Genomic DNA, 14,565 nt, shown 5'->3' on the forward strand with positions numbered 1-14,565 from the left:
GCAGTGGTACCAAAGTGTGACCCTTAGACAGGCAGCAGCAACATCACTTGACAGAAATGCAGATCCTCAGGTCCTACACTGCACCTACTGAATCAGAATGTCTGGGGGTGGGGCATGGGAATCAGTGTTTTAATGGGTTCTTCAGGTGATTCTGATGCACACCAGAGTTTGACCAGCATTGATAGAATGGGGTTCATTCTCATGAACACACACACACACACACACACACACACACACACACCTACTTAGCATATCCAAATTCAACCCTAAGTGCTAGACAATAAAAAATAAAATAAATATGTTAACTTATTTTCCTTTTCGAATTAGAATCCAGCCTCCATTTCCCTGGAGAAGGCGGAGGGGGGGTGGTGCGTAAGGAGGCAGAATGGCTCTCTAAATACAAAAGAAAACAAAATTACTTAATTTTTGACTTTTGAACATCCATGGGCCCAGATTCTGGTGATTTAAGAATGACTTAAGGAGTCCATCAACTGATAAATAGATACACAAAATATAGTATATTCATACAATGGAATTATTCAACTGTAAAAAGAAATGAAGTTCTGATACATAACATAACATAGATGAACCTTGAAGACCATTATGCTGAGTGAAAGAAGCCATTCACAAAAGACCACATATTGTATGATTCCATTTATATGAAATGTCCAGAATAGGTCAATCTATAGAGAAAAAAAATGGATTAGTGGTAGCCTAAGGCTGGGGTGTGTTTGGGGGAAATCGAGGGGTGACTGCTCATGAGTATAGAGTTTATTTTTGAGAGGAAAATATTCTAAAATTGATTGTTATGACTATTTCATTACTCTGTGAATATACTAAAAACCATTGAATTATACACTTTAAATGGTGAATTGTATGGTGTGTGAATTGTGTCCTTATAAAGGTATTACCAAAAAGAGTGATTTAAAGAAATTCAAGGCTAATTTTAACTAAATTCAGTTTTTGCCTGAACCTTGTCTTTAGAACTTAACTCCTTGCCCCTTGCCCAGTAACGCATGACTCCCCATATAAACTCATTGTAAAAGATCTAAATGTGGATGCTATGTTAAAAATTCTCCACCACATCAACCATTACAGCATTTTGAAACATTGGATCATAAATGATTAGGGTTGAAAGAAGCTTCAAAAATGATCCAAACTAGTTGTTTGCAAACATTTTTTTTAAGATAGGGAACTCTTGTTCAACAGAATTCTTACAAAAGCCTGAAAGAAAGGCAAATATTGTAAAAATGGAGCTGTTCTGGTGGAGCAGGAGGGGCAGTCTCCACACCTTCCTCCTTTGTCACCTCTGAGGAAAGATCCAAGGAGCAAAGTTTGAAAGCAATAGATTTAGACCACCCCCCTCTGTGTCCAGATAAGGACACCAGTGATTGGAGTGGGGCATGACCCAAGGGCACACAAGGAAGCTTCTTGGTTCTGATTCTCAGGAAGTTTTGCATCTTACATACATGGCTGCTGTCTCCACCACCTGGAAACAACTTTACAACCATGTCTTATGTGTGTATGCACAGGTGGCCTCGGGTGGTTTTGTGTCTATGTTGAAGACCAAAAAGTTGGTTCAGTCAATTCCACCAAACCACTGGTTGATTCAGTAAAGAAATATGAGGGAGGGTGTTGAAAAATCTTTCTGACCCTTTGTTTTGATTTTGGCATTGGGTAGACTAAACAATCAGTTGACCACCTGAAAGGTTGCTTCTCTGCAGTTTAAGACATACCCCCAAAGTATGGGTTCAACTCACAGGGCTGTGGTGAGTATCAAATGAAAGAGTGAACATAAGAGGGAATTTTATAAATATACGGATTCTGTATTTTTCAGAGGAAAAACTTGTGGCCATGAGATGGGGAAGACTGGGTCAAGATAAAGGCAAAAATTAAATTCTGACCTCCTGATTACCGGTCCAGATGTTTGTCCTTCCACACCACCTATATCAGCAAAGATTTAATCTTGACCAGGGTCAACAAACCATAGCTGCTTTCCAAGTTATGGCAGCCAACACAGTAGGAAACTGTAGAGAAGAGGCAGCTTATTCATTTCTTGCCCCTCACCCCAACCTCGGTCAATCACCAAGAATTTCCCTTCTCTTTTCAAAAAGTAAAGAACTCTGGCTAGAGTCCTTTCTCCTTAGTCACAGAGACCACCCACAAAAGCATTCTACAAACTGGGGCTCAGTAATCTCTTGTATGATTTTTCAACTTTCTTTTCATATGCTTAAAATGTAGGGGATATAGGTTGGTGTATCATCAATGAGTGGGTGGACATAATCTAGAAAAAGGAGAATAAATAATGAAATGTGGATTTAAAGATTAGATATAGTAGTTTCTTCTCCAACAGTGATTATAAATTAGGTGGAAATATGGTATACAGATGCTCTTAGGGTCTTCTGCCTTCAAGATGGTTTTTGTGAAAATGTATCTTTCAGAACAACACTGCAATAACATTTTCTACGGTGATGGAAATGTTCTATATCTGTGCTTTGGTCACTAGCCACATGTGGCTATTGAACACTTGAAATATGGCTAGAATGACTGAAGGGTTAAATTTTTAAATTTACTTAATTTATATTTAGAAGGCCACATATGGCTATTAATTACATTATTGGACAGTACAGTTCTAAAACAAGGTGCTAATATATCTAAGTTTAGAACTACAGATGTTTAATATTTACCTACTCCATATTGTTAAAAAGGAAAACAGTAATAAAAAGCAGATTATCAAAAAGTGTTTGATCCTACACTTATGTTATTTTAAAATGTGTCTATGGGTAGAAATAATATACTCAAAATATTAGTAATATGTATCTCTGGGAATGGAATTATAGTTGTTATTGTTTTTGCTTTTCTGCATTTTTAATTTTCTCTAAAATAGACAATTTGCTACAAAATTTTTTGAGTGGTTGTTTCTGTATCTGGTCACAAACTCTACCCCTACCCCAAAGTGCAATATTCACATAAAGTAAGTATTTATTGTATTTAATTGAAACAGTTTCATGTAATTGAGTTTTTTTCCCATGACCAGAAATGTACACAAACTTGCACAGCAGTAGGAAGACAGAGAAACACAGGGATCTGGAAATGTCACATGCAGACATAAAGAAGAATGGATGCATTGAGCCCACAACCCTTCAGTTGCTGGGTGGGTGCCCTGGAGAGCCACCACTACCCCAAGGGCTTAGGTACCTAAGCACAGCCCATGATTCCAAGAAGACCTCTTAACTCAGAGGTGAGTCGTGGCCTTGGTAGAGTGGGTCCTGAACCTGGGACTAAGCCAGTGGGAAGGCCAGACTTAGCACACCCTCTAATAACAGACACAGACCCAAGTGGAGGCCAAAACAAATGCGTTGCATCATCTTGAGTTATTATCTTCTATCATAGCCTCTATCCCTTAGGGATAAAAATTGGGTGCGGGTGGAGAAAGGGGGAGGAGAGAGGAAAAAGGCAGTAAAAAATGTTCTGCTGCAGATAGATCATTCCTTTGGGATCAGATAGTCATTGAACATCAACGCTGAAAGGGACCTGGAGAAATCATTGCTTCCATCTCCTGCCTCTATGGCTGGAATCCACTAGGTAGGTGCAAAGCTATTCTGTGTTTCAAGCCCTACAGAGACAATGATAGGGATGGGATATGATTTCTTATGTTGAATCTAAGTATCCCCAGGTGATAGTTTATGATACCTGTGTATTGTTTGTTAGAGATCCATCATTCTATTCTGTGTATATTCAAGTCCATCTTCACTCAATTTGCTACACACAGTGAATATCTATTCACTTTAGGTATGTATTATTAAGGTGCCACTCTAGAGATTATTTCTTTCATTTTTTTTCAGGTGAAGAAACCAAGATAAAGGGGAAAAGGGAGAAACTCAAGCTATCAGTGACATAAATTATATTGTAGGCAACTATTCAATAAGTACATCTTGATGATGGAGTGAAAAACAGAACCTAACTTTCTTTATCCCTAGATTCTTTACAAATGTATAACCAAAGTCCTACCTGACAACAAAAGAAGATTGGAATGATTCTTCCTGTGTCTCAAGATTTCCCTTTCTCATAACTGACCCCAAATTATAGAAACTACTGGGATATTTCCTCACTAAGAGTTAGGGAACTTTCTCATGGATTTGTACTTCTCTCCTATATTTGGCCATTTTCTCCCCTGATCAAACCAAGAAATCTTCATAAGAAGGAAAAAACCCACAAAGATTTTCATTTCACATCCCCCATTTGAAATCTGGTGAATTTTTCTCATACTAAACTGATTTAAATTCAAGGACTAGAATTTCACTAATGCAGATAAGAGAAAAGAAACAAAGGTGAAATTGAATCAGGATGACCTAATCAGCATCCAAGAATAAAGAATGGGATCATTCACACACATCCTCTCAGGACCCCACCTGCTATATTTATAAAATCCCGTTGCTCTGACCAGGGCAATATCCTGTTCTATCTATACTGTTATACCCCACTGATCATTCTTGGGAGCAAAGAGGGTTGAGGTTCTGGGACTGCAGCTGGGCTAGGTAAAGTGCATTTGGGATGGAGAAAGGAACAAGGCAGGATATGTCTCAGTACTAAGAAAAGGTGATTAGGGGGAGAGAAAAGGCCACATGAACTGCCTAGGCTAAGGTGAGGCTAGAGACGTACTAACCAGGCTGTAGTCTATGTTCTATATTAGATTATAGCATTGGGAAAGGAAACCCTTGGATACTAGTCTGAAAAATCTTGACTCAATGTAATAGGCAATCAGTGGAAACTTTGGGATAAAGGGATAATATAGCAAAAATTGTGTTTGAGGAATACTAACGTGTCAGGAGTGTGCAGGCTTAATTTGCAGAAGAGAAGAGAGATTGCAAGCAGAGACTTTAGTAGGAGTATATTGAAAGAATCCTGGCTTGAGGCAGTGAGAGCTGGGAGAGGTGACTGGCAATGCAGATAATAATAGAAGTAATAATATAGCTCAGATTTACTGAGTGCTTACTATGTGCTAACTATTGTGCCAAGGGTTCTATTTACATGATCACATTTCATTACAACAACATGATGAAGTAGGTGCTATTATTGTTCTTATTTTCAAGTGTGGAAACTGAGGCTTTTAGCTGCTAAGTAAAAGCATATGTAGGAGATGCATTTCAGAGGTGAATCCAAAGGATTTGGTGAGCAGGCAGTGTTAAGGAAGGAAACAAAAATTTGAAGAGCCAGAGTCTCTCGGGGCATATCTATTGGTGTCAGCAATAGGAAAAGAGAAGCTTTGCAGGGTGGAGTAGTTTTTGTTAGAGGGGAAAGCAAGGAGTCTTTTTGCCCCATATGAACTTCCCATATTGTTCACATTTTCAAACCCTTTTGTTCTAAGTTCCCAGAACATCTTCTCAATAGGATCTCATTCCTTCCAACATTTCTGTAGTTTGGTAAACAGACTTGGTTGAGCTGCTTTACAGAGAAAACTGGGATCCAGCAACACTGCACCAACACCAGCTGGTGAAGAGTAACCAGAGACAAGGTTCTTTCCTTTTTCCTATGTGGGCGTGGGGTCACCAGCGACCTTCTGGTCACCCATGAGACTGGTTGAAGACCCTGGTGTTCCTTACCTCTTTGTTCCACCCACACTGTCTCAATCGCTCCAGGCTCCTGAACCTGGGGGGACAAAGCGGATTTCATTTTTCTACAAGGGAACCTTGTCATTCACCTCATTTAGATTTCCTCAGGTATGGAAGAGGGGTACATTGTGGGAAGACAAGAGCAGTAAAAATGTCTCTGTGAAGGATGGGACTTCCGAGGGTATCCGGGAGCAGGCATCAGCCCAAGGGCACTGGGAGGAGGGGCGAGCAGTTCTGACGTCAAAGAGCCTCCAGGGTCCTGACACAGAATGAGATCATGTCTTTTCCTGAAGGAGCAAAGCCCCCCTTGTCCCAAGGGTCTTGTGTAACTCAGGTCACTAGGAGGTTAACCATAGATGAAAGTTCTGTGCTAACATTGAGAATCTTCTCCCTGTTAGGTTTGCCTTAGAACACGTGTGTGTGTGTGTGTGTGTGTGTGTCTCACACACATATGTTCATATATGCATGCTTTCTCTGGGTAGAACTTAAATGCCATTACTCTTATTCTTCCTTTCTCTCTTTCTTCTATAGTTCTTCTGTTCAACAACCATCCTCTTCCCCTTCCTCTCTTTACCCCAGCAAGTTAGAGAACTTTAACTCGCATGATTTCCATGAGAGAAATGAGGGAAGATAATATTTATATTCCCCTCTTCCCACTAAACCCATCATAGTAAGTCAATCACCCCATAATCAAGTTAAATAGCCAGCTAAGGGAGGCACAAGACTTTTCATAACGGTCTGAAGTGTGGGATTCAAGCTTATTGAATGAAATCCCAAAGAACCTCAATTATGGTGTCCTTATCAGGCCTTACAGGTGCTCATCAAGACCCCCATATCATCTCCAGGTCTGCAGGTAGGACCTCTGATAATCTCTCTTCTACTAGGGGATCTTGAAGAAAAGAGTCAAATCTCTAGCTTTTCAGACTTCCCAGAGCTCCCTTTATCTTTCCATATCAGAGGACAGGATTCCCCTTGCTTTAAGATCTACATAATTGCCTGATCATGTAATTTCACTTTGTCCACAACATCTACACCCTCTTAGATAAAAAGTAGCTTTATACCATTAGCATATGAGTAGAGCAAGTAATACCTGACCATTTTGACCCTAATATAAATTGTTTTTATGGAATATGTCAAGAAACCAATTCAGTTAATCAGTCAAGAAGTTAGCATTCTCCCTGACTAGAACGAAGTCTCCAGAAGGTCAAGGACTTCATATACTGTGTTCCTCATCTCCCCATCCATAAGACCTAGAACAGTATGGGCACATTCCTAGTGGTTTATAGTCACTTAATTGTCGCCCTCGTTAGAATCTCTTGGCCATATCAGTGTTGAAAAACACCCAGCCTGAAGGGTGATGCATGGAATAAAATCATCTTTTCTCATTTTGTTGGCTTAAGAGGCAGGTTTTGGTGTACTAACTCTTCTCCCCGAGATTTACAGGTCTTCTAACTGAATTTTTTGTTGGGCAGAGGAGTTTATTCATTAGCTCTGCTTGCACAATGGTTTAATTGTTGAAGGACACAGTGGTGACGTATTTAGGATGAAGGGCACTGCATTAGTTTCCTAGGGTTGCTGTGACAAAGCACTATAGACTGGGTGGCTTAAAACATAGAAGTTTATTCTCTCATAGTTCTGGAGGGCAGAAGTCTAAAACCAAGGTGTCAGCAAGGCCATGCTCCCTCTAAGACTCTGGGTAGAATCCCCTCTTGCCTTCTGGTGGTTGCCATTGATCCTTGGCATTCCTTGGCTGCATCTGTCATCACGTGGCATCTTCCCTGTGTCTCTGTCTTCTTAAAAGGAAACAAATTATATTAGAGCCCATGATAAAGATTTCATCTTAACCTGGTTTTATCTGCAAATTCCCATTTCCATATAATGTCACATTCACAGGTAGTAGGGTTTATGACTTGATCGTATTTTTTGGAGGGGACTCAGTTCAACCCATACCAGGCACTCTGTCTCCCTTTTGTCACATGCCAACTCACTGGCAAGTGAGCACACAGCCATGCATGATCAAGCCTTTCCTGCTTCAGAGGTGATGCTAAGAGGGTGGGCTTGACCAGGAGTCCTGAGAGTGATTTCTGACTGTGCTGATTAGCCATCTAACCATGAGTGGGTCACATATTACTCCCACTTTGGAACAGACAGGGAAACTGAGACCTTGGGAGTTTATCCAGCTGGCCAGACTCACAAAGAAGTTGTGAGGATGGAGTGAAACACACCTGTAAAAATAAATTGTAAAGGGTGGGAAGCTATACAAAGTGAGGGAGGTCCTCCTTCTCCAGGTTGTTTTGGCCTTTGGGGTGAGATGAAGGTGCCTATTCAAGAGGGTGGAGCTAGGAATGTCGGGATTTTCCCAGTGACAGATTGCTTTACCTTTTTCCAGTTTCTTCCAGAATCCAGAGCTCTACTATAAAATCCCAGACATGCTTTTCCTGAAACCCTTGTTTTCTTAATCATTATTTCTGGCTGGATTTCCAAGAATATTCTACCTACATGCCTTAGATATATGGACATGGAACTTAGAAGGGCTTTTAACCCCATCTCTAGGAGATCCATCTAAGTCAGAATGAGGTTGTATTTCAGGCCCAAGAAAGACTCAAGCCCAATCTTAGAACCTTAGAGCAGTTCAGAGTTCAATGGTATGGAATAGAGATGAATCCCTCTTGTTCACCCTCATTTGCTATCCCTTTTTGCACCTGTCACACTGCACCTGGAGAGATTTTCTTAAATGCAAATCTGATCATGTAACTCCTTCTCACAAGTCATCAATGGATCCCTGTAACTTACTAGGTAAAATACACATCCTTGTCATGACTTACGGGTCCTCCACAGCCTAGCCTCTCTCTGCCCCCAAGCCACATCTCTCCCCCCAAGCCACATCTCTCCCCACACACTTTCTTCTTATCCATGAAGACCTATTTGCAGTTTTCTGAATATCCCAAGATCTCTCAGGACTCCTTTCCATTTTATATTCTCATCTTTCAGTTAGAAAGAAAACAAACAAAACATAAAAATGCTTTACCTACAGGAATGGACCATGGTCCTATTTAACCTGGAGAGCCTGTGAATGTAAAGGTTAATTTTTGACTCTTCATTACTTTCAATCCCATTTCCCACATTCTGCCTCCACATGAAGGAGACAGATTCTGTGAACTTCCAGGGATCCTGCTTCCTGTGGCTTTGGCTGTGCTGTTGTTGCTGTTGTCAGACATCCATTAGATTGGAGTCCAGATTATGTGGAACTAGGAGTATGGAGTGAGTGCACGTCCCTGTGTGAACACCCACACAGGTACAATAAATCATGATAAGTAACATCAGCAGCCCCAATCTGAATTATCCATGCTCATGGAGGAGTCTCCAGCTCTCATATTCCCTTCCTTCCCTCCTCTCTCTATTCATTCTGTCTCCTCCTCCTCCTCCCTACCACGGCCTCACTTCAGACCTCGTCATATCACAGCTGGACCATTGCAAAAGTCTCCTCCAGGTCTTCCCTGAGTGCTCTGAAATTACCTCTCCTCTTAGGGCAGCAATTTTTCCCTTCTTTCTTTCTTTCTTTTTTTCCCCCCCTCCACTTCTTTAAGTCTTCATGCTCTTTGGAAATTCCTGTTTCTTTTGTAACTTTTCCACCAGCCCCACCACCATTCAGATTTAGATAACAAACAAACAACAACAAAACAAAACACTGTAGAGAGGGGCAAGTAGCCAATATATCCTTCCCATACCCTTATCCTTAGTCAGTTCCTCAAGATATCAACTAACCACTGTAATGATACCCCCTCACACACACACCAAAAAAAGAATTCCCTGTTTGAGTCCCAGCCCCAGGCCTATGCCTTTCCTCAGATAGGAGTCCAGGCATCCAAATCTCTCTACCACAGTCTGTACCTGGCTATATCCAGACCCAGTTGTTTACTCTATTAAACAGACAGGGACAAACACCTTTGATTTACCTAAAGCACAAACACACACTGAAGACATTTCTATACCTCTCCCTTAAATCAGTCAGAATTAACAAGGTGTGAGCAAGCAGGCTAACCTTACCCAGAACCTCAGGGTAGATAGTGCAGTCAGGAAATAACTAGTGTGTATCTTAATCCTAAACCTTTGATTAGCGAATCACCCTTGGATCCTCATTCCCTCACGCTTTGGTGTGAAGACTTTGGCTGTGACTCAACCTGGGAGAGGGTGGGGATGCCCAGAGACAGAGATACCAACCAAGTCTGCCACCAAGGTGGTGCCACCAAATAGCACAAACTCGACTTCCCACTAACTTGTACCCCGAGAAATGCAATTTTCACTCTGAGACATGAGACACACAGCTCAGAAAGACTCACAGGTCTCAGGTGAGATGTCAACAATAAGGAAAATAAAAAAGAAATAAAAATTCCTGATCCTACAAAGCATTTGCCTGATAGAAGCAAACTGAAAACTTGACAAGTCTCCATGAATTAAGCAGGGCACAGAAATATACCCCTTTTTAAAAAAAAAAAAAAAAACAGAAAAAACCACAAAGAGAAACAACAACGACAAGAAAAATCAAATGTATACACTTTTGTTTTGTAGAATTAAATGGAAGGATAAAGCATGAAATAGGAATGTAGACATTAGTTATGTTCTACTACCTACATAAGTGATTTGTTGCAAGTCTTTTAACCTCTCTGAGTCTTCCTTTGATCACCAATATGCAACCCTAATAAACTCAGAGACCCATGTGACTCAGGCTCAGAGAAGTGTCAGATTTAAGAAGCAACATTCCAAAATTAAAAGTAATAAAGATGAAATTTCATTTATTATTCATGACTCTCTGAAGACATTAAAGGAGATGAAAATACATGGTTTTCAGAAACACATTCAAATTCTCTTTCCTCTCTAACCTACTTTCTTAACATAGCTTCTCTGGCTCTGGTCTCCAGGGGGAAAATAAAAAACTTCCTCTTTCACTCCCTACTCATAAAGCTTTCTGTCATTTTCATCCTCCCTTCCCACCTCTGAGTACTGTAATATCTAGATCAATTTATCTCTTCTTCCAGCAAAAAGATCTTCCCTCTTGTAAGAGCATAGGAGGTGGAAATTTGACTAGCATATACAGAATTCTTTTTTGTGAGGTTGGATAAAGAATGGGTCTGCAAACAATCCTAAATTATTGATTTTTAACCTTGTGTCATTAATTTTTGTCCCATAACATTAAATATGAGACCTCTAAATTCTGCTTGCTTGTGTTACACATTTGTTATTTAGATCAAAAAAGATATTGCTTTGGAAAACCATAAATCACATATAGTATTTTTACGTGAATCAGTTCTAAAATGTCTGGCACCATTTCCCTTTCCTGGGTGCCAAGGAAGGCAAAAATATAGAGGATAGGAAGAATTTCTCCTTCAAATAACATGTAAATGATTATTCCTCTGAAATTGTTAAGCATATCCCTCTACTGTTTACTATGTCTTTATCTTACTTTTCCAGTTTTAGCACTCCTAAGGATAAGGTTTTGTTTTGGTAATATTGTGTCTCTGTCAGTGGGAGCCTCCATTAATTAATTAAATAATTTATTCTATTAATGAATATTTATCAATGAAGTTGTGATTCCCTCCCTTAAAAAAAAAAAAAAAAAAACTCCCATAAGTCAGGTTCTGGGTGTTAAATAACTCATAGCTCTTTCCCTCAAGGAGGGAATCTAGTGGGTGGGGTGAGAATGTAAGCAGACCTTTTAAGTCATTGATTCCTGATGGAACAAAGTCAAGGAAAGGGTTGGAGATTGAGAGACCAGCCTACTGATGAAGAAGTTGTTGTCACTAATGCCTAACTGAGATCCTAGTTCTCCTGTGGGCTAACCCAGAGAGAGATCAGCAGCTGTCGTGCACACTGTCGTTTGGCCATGCTTTGGCTATGTATATCCCCCCTCCCTTTTTTTAATCCTACAAGAGAGACTGATAAACACAGGCCACATTTTCCCAGCTTCCCTTGCAGTTAGTTAGAGGTGTTCATGGAACCCAGTCATAGCCAGTGGGCAAGTCTGTTGAGGAACTTTGGTAAAGTTTTCCTTTCCTGGTAAGAGAAAAGAGAAATAGAAGAAGGAAAAAAACTAAAAAGTTTCTACACAGCAAAGGAAACAGTCAGCAAAATGAGAAGTCAACCTTTGGAAAGGGAGAAAATATCTGCAGACTCTATATCTGATGAGGCGTTAATGTCCAAAATATATAAGAAACTCTTACCACTCAATAGCAAAAAACCCCACAAATAACTGATTTTAAAAAGTGTACATAGGCATTGAATAGACATTTCTCCAAAGAAGACATACAGTCAACTTGTATATAAACAGGTGCTCAACATCACTAATCATCAGGGAGATGCAAATCAAAGCCACAATGAGATATCACCTCATACCTATAAGGACGGTTATTATCAAAAAAACAAAAGATAACAAGTGTTGACAAGAATGTGGAAAAATTGGAACCCTTGTACACTATTTGTGGGAATGCAATTGTGCAATCACTATGGAAAATAGTACCGAGTTGCCTCAAGAAATTAAAATTAGAAGTACCATATGACCCAGCAATCTTATCTCTGGGTATATATCCAAAAGAATTGAAGTCAGCATCACAAGGAGATGTCTGCACTGCCATATTCATGGAAGCATTGTTCACAATAGTCAAGATATGGAAACAACTTAACTGTCCATCAGTGAATGAACGGTAAAGAAAATGTGGAATATACAGACAATGAAATATTACTCAACCTTAAAAAAAAAAAAGAAATCCTGCCATCTGTGACAACATAGATGAATCTGGAGGACATTATGCTAAATGAAATAAGTGGTCCCAGAAGGACAAATGCTGCATGATCCCACTTATATGAGGAATCTGAAATAGTCAAACTCATAGAAGCAGAGAGTAGAAGGGTGGTTACCAGGGACTGGGGGAAGGGGAATGGGGAGTTGTTTGATGAATATAAAGTTTCAGTTATGCTAGACGAATACGCTCTACAGATCTGCTGTAAAACACAGTGACTATACTTAACAATACTCTATTATACACCAGAAATTTTGTTAAGATGGTAGATCTCATGTTAAGTGTTTAATAAAAAAAGAAGAAGAAAATCCCAGTTCTGTACCCCTTTCTTTTATTTCTGACCTTTAAGGGCATGATATTTAATTATACAATGTCCATCTTGCAACCATCAGGTGGCAAGTTGGAGAATTAAGTCAAATGAGCCCTGGTCCTTGGTGACACTGTTGAGCTACCAAGTAAACCTGGAGAACATCTATCTCAAAAGTAAACAATAACTGTCCATCCTTTAGGCTACTGTTGATGTGTTTATTATTGTTGCTACTTGCAGGTGAATATTCCTTCATAAAATAAGCAGCTTGTCAGAGCTAGGAGAGACCGTAGTGTTTTTGGGGTTTTTTTTTTTTTTTTTTTTGGTTTATCATTTCTTAATTAGTAGTCTACAGTTTACCAAAACAAATATTTATTTCCTTCAGTTTTGCTCTCTGCTACTCTGCAACAGTGCAGAAACTCTCTCTTCTTTCTCTCTCACTTCTTGGGTTTGTAATGGAGAATTTAAAAGATTTACCATGTCTGGAATATAGATGGGTATGAAGCAGCACTAATAATTCTTCTGAAAAGATTTACCCTAAATCAAAAAGTAAGGTGTTTTTATACAATTAAAAGAAAAAAGTATTTGGAGAGTCTTATTCTAGGTTTTAAGCAAACATGCAAACTTCTCAGTTTATGTAGCAAGAACCACATTCTTCCCGGTTTCACCGACCTTTGGCAACACTGCCCTTAGGACCACAGAGCCTGCTTACTGGGGAAGAAACCTACAAAGAAAGGACAGGCAGAGAAAAGAAAACGAGTATTTTGCAGGGCTTTGTAAAAAAAGGTGAAAAACCATGGATAATTTCCTTTAAAAATGCACACACACTCAAAATTTTGCGTACAAATTCTGAGAATTTTTTGTCTTCTGGAGGATTATCCATGAATCCAAGTGTAATATCCTCTGCCAAAGTCATACCAGGGACTCTGAAGAAGAAAAAGCAGTTTGGTAGAAATATTCATTAGAAGGGGGAACATCTTCTACAAATGGGAATGTGAGTCACTCTACAAAGGACAGAAGGAGAGGACCAGTCAGAGTGGCATCGGGGATGGCAGTGAATGGACTTGACTAGATTCAGGGGGTGGGGCATTGGCATCATTTAGAGTCAGGACAGCTGGATTGGGGGTGTGGTAGAAGTTTGGTGAGGGCCCTGAAGCATACACTTATACGGCAATATCAAGCAGGTCCCACAGGGCCATCAAATAACTCTTATTAGTGCAACTCTTATGAGAGAATAAGCACAATTGTGGGAGTGTGGGGATACGGGCAATCTGGAGAGAGTGTAAAACCTGGCTCCTCATGATTGTTGAGTTGATGTTCCAGAGTTTTCTATATTTTCAAGGGAAGCTAAAATTCTGGATTTTTATGTAAATGTGTCATGGTTTTTAAAATAGTATCTCAATTTTTATACTCGGCAGACAAGTGAAATCAGATATGCATGCGGGGTACAGCCCATAGGCCTCCATGTTGAAACTTCCTAATTGAATGCATGCAGCATTGGGTAATAATTTCAGATGTCTGAACAGAGAGCCTAAAGATCAGTGATGGAGAGGAAACCAGTTGAGAGCATCAATTCAGGAGAACTTGAGTTCAATACAGCCAGCAGCTGCTGATGTGCTGTGTGATCTCAAAAATGTCTCTTAACTTATTTCCTCATCTACACGTGATGAGATGGGAGCAGATGACCTCCAAGGCTCCTCCTGCCACCAGCTCCGATATTCTGAGGTCGTCCGTGCCCGACCTGGTCAATGGAATGCACAGACATGATGCTTGACCGTTGAGAAGGCACACCCAGCTGATCCCTGAGGCTCTCAGCACCTCATTTCCTGTTATGGTCCAAGGACCCTCAGCA

At 40.0% G+C, this 14,565-nt stretch overlaps 1 long non-coding RNA gene across 2 annotated transcripts in view; it reads right to left on the minus strand.

Annotated features, from left to right (window-relative positions):
* The window catches only part of LOC309631371, a 107,675-nt gene that overhangs the window by 66,318 nt on the left and 26,792 nt on the right, over window positions 1–14,565 (minus strand). The window contains exons 4-5 of one of the 2 annotated variants that reach the window (XR_014246220.1): window positions 7,326–7,405; window positions 5,604–5,649 (exon numbers count right to left, since the gene is read on the minus strand). This is a non-coding gene — a long non-coding RNA (uncharacterized lncRNA). Of the gene's footprint in view, window positions 1–5,603; window positions 5,650–7,208; window positions 7,406–14,565 lie in introns of those variants that run through there. The other variant, XR_014246221.1, reaches the window with a different exon arrangement.

The sequence above is a fragment of the Balaenoptera borealis genome, assembly GCF_965194805.1.
Source record: "Balaenoptera borealis genome assembly, chromosome: 6".
In the NCBI taxonomy this organism is placed as follows: domain Eukaryota; kingdom Metazoa; phylum Chordata; class Mammalia; order Artiodactyla; family Balaenopteridae; genus Balaenoptera; species Balaenoptera borealis.